This window comes from Cibotium barometz, chromosome 41 (assembly GCF_041138505.1).
Source record: "Cibotium barometz isolate CiBa-2024 chromosome 41, ASM4113850v1, whole genome shotgun sequence".
Taxonomy (NCBI): domain Eukaryota; kingdom Viridiplantae; phylum Streptophyta; class Polypodiopsida; order Cyatheales; family Cibotiaceae; genus Cibotium; species Cibotium barometz.
In genome coordinates, this window is record NC_141086.1 from 47556923 (window position 1) to 47566873 (window position 9951).

The window sequence follows — 9951 nt, forward strand, 5'->3', positions numbered from 1 at the left end:
CTAGCAGATTGCACAATACGAGGTCATCTTGCACTCCTCCTTGGTATGGCCTTCTTTGGAGCACTTTGCAAACTCGATAGTAGGACGAAATCTTGATCCAGTCCCTCCCGCACTTTCTCTGGTGAGCGTTGCTTAATACTACCAATAGTCATTCTTTGACTTTCTTATCCGGCTTATGGCTCCATGTCTTCTGGTTTTGGTGCTTTGAGTTTGAATCTGAATCCGAATCCGAATCCGAGTCTGCATCCGAAGTGTCCTCCACTTCCTCGTCCAAATCCGAGGAATTCGAATCTTTCTTATTCTTTCTCTTCTTAGAAGTTCAACTTCTCAAGCTGCGCTTAGCACGTTGGGCGGCTTCCACCAATGCATCAAAGTCCCTAACCAAAGCAACAGCTAAATTTGCGTCTTGCACACAATATATAAACAAACCACTCCCCCATCAATCAAGGCTTCAATTGGCCAATCGGCAGGATCCACCCGACTATGAAGAGTGCCAAAATGTACTGCATAATCCTCTACTAGTAAACTCTTATGTTCCAACCCGACAAAGCTTATCCAGCACTTGGGAAAAGGTCTTCTGAAAACAGTGAAGGAAAGCATGAATGCTATATGCATTATGTATTGGGCACATTACATCAGTGTAAAAATGGGATCAGACACTGCCCTTGTCCTGAATAAGGCAAGAGGTAAGACCTCCCGCATAGATTTGGGTTTGCATTGCATAATGACACAAGATAAACATCAAAAGCCCAAAAGAACTGTCAACAAAATGTTTAAACATGTTGCTCACATGAGCAACATACTGACGGACAAGCTCATGGTCCCAGCCCTATGAAAGAAGAAGAACATCTTTTTCCAAGAAGAGGATCCACACCGACAAGAAGAAAAGCTGAAGGAAGACATGGACACAAAGAGAGAAGCTACCACAACAAGAAGACTGAAAGAAGAGGAAGACATGGACGCGTGGAGAGAAGCTGCCATGACAAGAAGACTGAAGACAAGAGAAGATGTGAGGCTCCAAAGAGTGAGGAGCCATGTGAAAATCTCTGAGACGAGAGAGAGAGAGAGAAACCCCACAACCCAATGTAACCTGCCCCAACAAAGTAAAACCACCTCTGAGCCACCAATGATGTAGGCCATGTGGTAGATGTATGTGTGAGCACTTTAGTCAAGGTCGCGGGCACTTATAGTAGCCTTGGACACATAGAGAGAGAGTGTGTCAAGGACTATGAGATTAGGGACTTGAGGCACTGGTCGCGGACTATCAAGTAAGAGAGAAACTTGGTATAGGGTCCAGGTGTGCTAAGTTAACTTGAGGGGAGGTGTGCTAGACACTGTCGCAGACTATCAAAAGTAAGAGGGAAACTTGGTATAGGGTCTAGGTGTTCTAGGAGTATTCACTTGAGGGAAGGTGTTGAAATATACAAGTGAATAGGGTGTGTGCGGGAACAAGCCCTTGGTTAGAGGCTGTAAAAGAGAATCTGTAAATGTGAGAGAACCTGTGAGAAAAGGTGAGAAGAATCTACTGGGAGAAAATAAAGGGTAGCATGAGAAGATTTAGGAAGTGTGGAGATATTCTGGGAAGAGTGGAGATATTCTGGGAGAGGTGGAGAGAATCAAGCAAAAGAGGTGGAGTGAATCAAGGAGAAATCAGTGGGATTAGATGCTTTGATGTAAACTCTATAAATTGAGGCATTGGCCTAATGAGAATTTGCTGGTTTTTGATTATCCATGCCTACATTAAGGTATTAGTTAATTACTTACTAATCACATCTTAATTATCATCTAATCACTTTGTTAATGATGTTGATTCTAGTATTTGATCCACCATAGCTCATCACATTGTTGTAATTTTAACAGCAGCTCTATGCATGAGTCTTCTAGACCCACACCTGCTCCCTCACGTCCATCTTCACCACCACCACGACGTATGGAGTCTAGTGGGGGCCCTACTAGATGTAATAGTGACAAGGAACTAGGGTGCTTTTTCTTTGGGAGAAGCTCTACTAAGTCTCCTCACATCATCTCCATATACAGAGCAGAGAGGGGTTCAACATCCCACACCTATAAGCCATCCCCGAGGAGAGCTGGGACATTTGTACTTTTTTAAAAAGCTAGGGCAAACTGGGGAGTTTTGTGAGAACTTCCTAGTCTACCCCTACTTTTTTTTATAGGTTTATTTTCGTTATTGAGTATCATTTATAATAGTGAAATAACACCACCCAGTAGCGTTAAATTTCATTGCTTAATAGCAAAATTTCACTATTTTTAATGGTGCCGAGCAATGCTCTTGCTACAATGAATATAGTATTGTCTGTAGGAGAGAAATGACTCCGACATTTGCCAAGGCTTGTAGTAATTGTGTTGCTATACTGTCGTTCGAGATATTGAAGTGTTTGGTCAAGCTCTTCCATTACTTTATTCACTAGGTCTTCACCGCTTTCAATCATTTGCAATCACCCTTGGCTCTGATACCAATGTTGTGGGAGGTTGACAACATGAACCTTTAATAGTGATTACAATAAATAAAATATTGAGAATAAACAAAACAAAATGGAACAAATAAATACTCAATACATAATGTTGGGTCCAATTTGTCTCCACACACAAGAGTGAGCCCACACTTTCTCTTAGTGTACTTAAACATATTTCATGGGATAGCTTTTGGGGCTAGAAAATAGTATGCTTTACAAATATGTCAACTTCTTTAAGAATATTATTCTTCAAAATTAGATTGCTTCAAAAATAGCTTTCTTGAGCATGCAAGCTAGGCTTCTTTAAAAGTAGGTATGAGCCTTGAACCTTATAATAGTGCACGTCTTGAAAAAATGCAATATGCACAAGGAAGTTTTCACATGTCCCAAATAATATATACACATTGCTAATAAATATTAATGATGTTCAAATAAATTAATGGCACTTATTGTCACAAAATCATATATTATTCTTTGACATTTAAAATTAGTCATCTCAAGATATTTCTTGACCAACACAAGCTTACCTCCATTATCCAGTCCAAGGATCTATACTTGCATCAACTAAGCCAATCAATTAATAAATGAATTGATTTAAATAAACATCTATATGTATCAATAAGATGATGTAACCAATACTTCAACATATGTACAAATTCACCTGTGTATGCATAAACTAATCTACAATCACCCAAATTTAGAAAGGCATCCCAATCTAAACCCGTCTAAGAGAATTCATAACATAAAAACTTGGGAATAAAATATTCAATGAATTCTATTAAGAATCTATAAATACACAACATGGAAATATATAAAATATTCAATGAAATCATCCTCATGACAATAATAGTGATGGTACTAGTTGGTGACTAGTGTAATAGAAAGTCTTTAATAATGGTGATGTGCAATAGAAAATCATTAATAATGGAGATGTGCAATAGAAAGTCATCAATAATGGTGATGTGCAATAGAAAGTCATCAAGAATGGTGATGACACTTGTGTTGTGATAAATCTTCTGCAGAATGTGACTAGGTATCTCTTATCAAGATCACACCGGTGTTCACATGTCATGTAATTAACTTTTCAAGAGCATGGGTGAGAAGATTATAGGGGTCTATCACAAGGAAAACTTTACATGTGAAACAAGATGAGAATCGTAAGCATGGGGAGTTAATTGAAATTTATTTTCTCCTAGCACTCATTCAAAGTTCAAACTAAAAGTGAAAGAGGAGAATTGTAGAAGTCAATTCCTCATTTTCAGATTCAGTCGAGTTTAATGCAAGTGTTAAGGAGACGTGTGAAGCACGGGGCAACTGACTAGTTCTAGAATAAATCCAACCGAGATTTAAAGAGAGATTCTTTTAAAAGGGTATACCCTCACATGAACCCTTTAACAATAGGGTTGTCAAATTGAAAAAAAGTTGTTGCAAGATCAAGGTGTCCAGTTTTGTCTAGTTTCTGCTAGACTGGGACAATTCTTGGAGAGCAAATTTGGGGGGGTAAGATACTTCAAATGAGATCAAGCAACTAATAGAAAGTACACATGCACTTAAATTAACTCAATATAGCTTAAATTAATATAAATTAGTCTAATTAATCAAAATTAAATAAAAATATGATGAAATGATAAAAATTTGATCTTTCCATACTTAGAGTGATCCAATGTTTTTTTCCATAGATGCACCATTACAGGTACACTAGTCCTTATAGATTTTAGATGATTTACATCAAAAATGTAATTTTATTAATTAGATTATTAATATTTACAAGCCTTTTGATAGCCTGGAAATTTTTTGGAAAAGAGATCATTAAAAATCCAACCATTGGATTTGTAATTTTTACTAACCACCACATTCTAACAATGTCTCACTATCTGCCACTCTTTTGATCTACAAGATTGAGCATTTTAAGTGGTAGTTATTGTGGGTACAAAAAAATGGCATATATTGTAACACTTTAAAAACCTTGAAATATTTAAAGAAAATAGACAAATAGCTTAAATTTTTTTCAAAAAATCAAGCTAAGCTCTATATTATGTGAACATCTAAGGTACAAAGTGGGAATCACATATGAGTTTATATGTAAAAGATATTAGCATTTTATGAAATCAGTTCAAATTTGGGACAGCATGTATACATTGACTTTGAACCTAAGGAAATGAGGACTTTTGACTATCTAATGCTGGGGTGTAAGTCTACCAGTTCTTGTTGTGCCATGCTTTTTTCTTTAATTTCTGCTTCCTTTTTTTGCTGAGCTAACTCTCGATTTTGACGCCTTCTCGCGCAGTATGACTTAGTTTCAGCTTCTTTTCGATTTCTAATTGGGCAATGTCATGAGGTTGCGGACTACACCACATGACACTTTGGAGGTATTCTCCCCGATTATCCACTAATTTTCGATGAGTGTCATATGCTCCTACATAACTAAGCCATTCTACAGTGGATCTCTCTTTGTTTATTCTAGCTCGTACATTAGGTCGATAGCGTTGTTGCTTATGTCTCGTCTTCTTCTTACCTAGTTTCTGATTTTTGTTTATATCAAATTCACACTTGATCGATCTTCACTTGTGTCCCCCTCACTCTCGGATGAACTGCAAGAGGTTACTGTCCTAGGCCTTGAGAACGTGGCTTCCACACTTGGGTGAATATTCAATTCATACCCCTACTATCAGGCTCAGAGTCAGTTTCTTCTTGAGATTTAGACTCGGAGTCGCATTGCTCAGAGTCTTCGCTATTTTCAGTGTCAAGGGAGTTTGCCACTTTCTTGCCACCATCAGAAGTCAAGTGCATAACACCTATCATGTTTACTGGCACTAATGGTGGCATATCTTGCCCTTCAGGTGTTACCCAAGTTTGTGCCTCTATTTCTAAAGCATATCTCTCTCTCACCCAAAGAATGGTCATTCCTATGACCTATTCTATATTCAAATGATGCTTTTCATGAAGAAATTCTCAAATCTAAAAGTAATTTCTATGCTTGTAAAATTAGAGGCCAAAGAAGTGGCTTTTTAATGCTTTTATGCTACTTAATTTATGAAAAACTTAGGAATCAAGTCCATAATTGGATATTGATCCAAATGATAGTTATTCTATCATATTGTATTACTAAAACTTTATACTTTCAAAAATATTAAAAATTATCAGTAATAGCAAACGGAGCTATGGTAAAATTTTTGAAAAATTAACACATAAATCATTTTCATACATAATATGAAAAGAGGACTTCTTACCATATTCTAGGATTAATCATCCTAGAAAAATTGAATAATTCTCATCATAACCATGGAAATTTTGATTTTAATATTCATGCATAATTAGTTAATTAGAAAAGGAGATAATTCTAGTAATTCATTTTTATGATAAAAGAGGAATTCCCATGACAATAGAAATCTATGTATTCCAATGAGGAAAGAGAAAATTTTGGAATACTAAAATAATGGATCTTTGATTTAAAAATTAAAGAAAAAATTTAGTTAAATTTATCTTTTCGCATAGATAAATTTAAATGACAAAAGAGAAATTCCCACCATAATTGGAATTCAATCATTTGAATGAGAAAAGTGAAATTTCTAGTGTGAAGGAATTAATGGAGATTTTTAGTTAATTTTTAGAGAGAATTTAGTTAAATTTATCTTTTTGCATATATAAATTTAAATGATGAAAGAGGAGTCCCCACCATAATTGGAATTCAACCATTTAAATGAGAAAAGTAGAATTTCTAGTGTAAAGGAATTAATGGAGATTTTTATTTAATTTTTAAGAGAAAATTAAGTTAAATTTATCTTTTTGCATAGATAAATTTAAATGATGAAAGAGGAATTCCCACAATATTCAGAATTCAATCATTTGAATGACAAAAGTGGAATTTCTAGCTTAATGGAATTAATGGATATTTTTATGTAATTTTTAAGAAGAATTTTAGATAGATTTAATTTATGGTAAAAGAGGAATTCCCATGAAAATTGGATTGCACTCATTAAATGAGAAAAAGAGGGATTTTAAGTTTATTAAAAAAAAAGGTATTGGTATTGAGTTAAAAGAAGAATTTTTATTATATTTAAGAAAAGATGGATTTGAATTAAATCTTAGTGTCAAAAGATGAATTTCCACTATAATTCTACCTAATGAATTAAGGTCGAGAAATTATATGCCATAAAGAATATCTTTGGATATTTTAATTAGAAAAATCACTAAATTGATATTTACCCAAAATTAGATATTTATCTGAAGGGAATCCTTGTTAAAACTAAACCGAATGAATTTGGTTAGACTACAAGAGAGACGGATAGTAACCCTACTTGTCCATCTCTTGATCTAAAACTTAGTGACCACTTCCAATTCCTAAATACAAAGAATAAACTACCGAAACTAAACTAGTTTTTTTTTTTACCGAACTCACTAAGAATCTAGTTGGACAAATAGACAAAATGATGGGTAGATTACCCTCATGAGAGATCAAGGATCCTAATGAAATCGGGGATTATGGAGAAAGGGGTTTCGTGGAACCAATCTCAAACTGGAAATTTTACTTGCATTGGAACCTTAGTTTTTCATTCAAAGAACTATTTTACGCTGCCAGAATGCTGGGGGAAGCATTTGGCATATGTTTTACTAAGAGGAGGTTCGTTGTTGGAATAGCTCGCAGTGTAAGATTCCTCCCCAGCCTCTTAGCATTTGGCATATGTTTTACTAAGAGGAGGTTCGTTGTTGGAATAGCTGGCGGTGTAAGATTCCTCCCCAGCCTCTCAAGATGTCCAGCATCTTCCCCCTGTAATCAATCCCCTCTTCAAAAATATAAAAGATCTTATCTCTGCCTGTTTTGGCATAGAGAGAGAAAATATTCTAGAGAGAGAATATTCAGATTTTGAATATTTTTAGATAGAAAAATTTCTCATATTATTAAAATAAGATCCCCTGAAACAGAAGTTCAAAAAGATTTTTTGAAGGTGCATTAGAAATTAAGTATAATCGGTTCAAGAGGCATTATCCTAGGGGTGAAGATTTTTTCAAAATTTCAAATTAAGGTTCCTATGGGCCAATAAGATCAATCCATGTGTGGGGAGGAGATAAATCCAATTTGTAAAAGAAATTATCCAAAAATGAGTAAATGCTCACATAAGATGAAGAGTTGACTATGTACAAGGTTTATTAGTAAGAAACTATGAGTAATATCAAAAATATGAGATATTTTGGGTATAATGATTCCATTTTGACACATATGTAAGGAAGGGGAGTCCCTTCAATGAGGTGCCTACTTCACATGCTTGAATGAGTTTTAAACTAAAAAATAATGTGATATTTTTATCTCTCCTCTCTCTTGAACCAAACCAAATAAAAAAGGAACCAAATCGAATAAAAAAGGAACCAAACTAGGTCCAAATCTGGTCCAAATTCAACCAAACTGAAATCTAAAAAATTCTAGAAATCAGTTAGCTTTGGTTAGAGCTTCCCTCTCCTATAAATAGAACATGAATCCTTTGAAAAAAATAGGAGAATTTTACTATACTAGAATTATGCTGAAATAATGCTAATTTTTACTATTCTCTAAAATTCTCTCCAAATTGAAGAAATTGGAGCTTCCCTCTTTCTTCAAACCCCATAGGTGGCTCCATCAACATACTAAACCAATTGATTGGTTGGGGGCCTCTACCGTGAACAAAGAATCAAGCAATTTGCAAGGTAAATGGTGAATTTTGATCTTTTTTTATAATTTCTCAATGTTTCTCTCTTCTCAACCCCTCTCAAGCTTGAGAAGGTTAATTGGAATGATTTTTGAATGATATTGAAGTTAATTGATGAATGGTAGTAAAGAATTACATAAATTGATGAATGCTATTGAAGTTAATTGAGGAATGATAATAAAGAATTACATAAATTTTTATTTATGCTTAATTCTAATGGTTTTTATGTAATTTCTCTCTCTCACTCAAGAAATGGTCATACTCATGACCTATTCTCAATCAAAACGAAGCTTTTCATAAAGCTTTTCCTTAATCCAAGATTAATCTATACTTGAGGCCAAATTAATGGCTTTTTTCTATGCTTTTAGTTTATGTATTTCATGAAGATTGATGATTCAATCCATAATGGGTTAATGATCCAATTAGGGATCATTCTAATCATTTCCTTAAAGATAAGCTTTATCTTTTAAAATAATTGAGATTTATCAGTCATAGCAGCGGAGCTATGGTAAAAATTTTATAAAAATTATACATAAAATAATTTCATTCAAAGCATGAAAAGAGGACTTCCTACCATATTCTAGGAATTATCATCCTAGATTAATTGAAAGAATTTCATTGTAATCATGGAGAAATTGATTTTTATACTATGCATAATTGATGAATTAAGAAAAAGAGGATTTCTAGTAATTAAATTTTATGTTAAAAAGAGTAATACCCATCGTATGAGTATTCTTAAAGGGTTATTTTCATTCTAGGTTTAGAAAAATGTATACTAGAAATATTAATTTATAAAAGTGTGATTTTTATCATAATTCATTTTCATGCATAGAGGTATGCATAAAAGATTATTATTTTATTGTAAAAGTGTTACTTTTATCATATTTGATTTTCATGCATAGAGGTATGCATAAAAGATTATCATTTTAATAAAAAAATGTTACTTTTATCATATTTGATTTTCATGCATAGAGGTATGCATAAAAGATTATTATTTAATATAAAAGTGTTACTTTTATCATATTTGATTTTCATGCAAAGAGGTATGCATAAAAGATTATTATTTTAATATAAAAGTGTTACTTTTATCATATTTGATTTTCATGCATAGAGGTATGCATAAAAGATTATTATTTTAATATAAAAGTGTTACTTTTATCATATTTGATTTTTATGCATAAATGGGTGCATAAAAGATTATTATTTTGATATAAAAGTGTTACTTTTATCATATTTGATTTTTATGCATAAATGGGTGCATAAAAGATATTTTTTTATACTAAAAGTGTGATTTTCATCATAAATGGATTTTATGCATAAATTAGATGCATAAGAGAAATTTTCTTATTCTAAAAGTGTAATTCCTACTAAATTGGATTTATGCATGGAAAGATGCATAAAGAATTTTTTTAATTCAAAGTATCATTCTCATTTAAAATGAATTTATGCATAGGAAGATGCATAAAAGATTGATTTTTAATTCAAAAGTATCATTCTCATTTAAAATGAATTTATGCATAGGAAGATGCATAAAAGATTGATTTATAATTCAAAAGTGTCATTCTCATTTAAAATGAATTTATGCATAGGAAGATGCATAAAAGATTGATTTTTATTTCGAAAGTGTTACTCCTTAAAAAGGAATTTATGCATAAATAGATGCGTAAAGAAATCTTATATCGAATATAAGAATTCTCTTGTATTCTATAAATAGATATTAGGATGTGATAAGATGCATATGAGAAGTGATAGGATGTGATAAGATGCGTATGGGAAGTGATAGGATGTGATAAGAG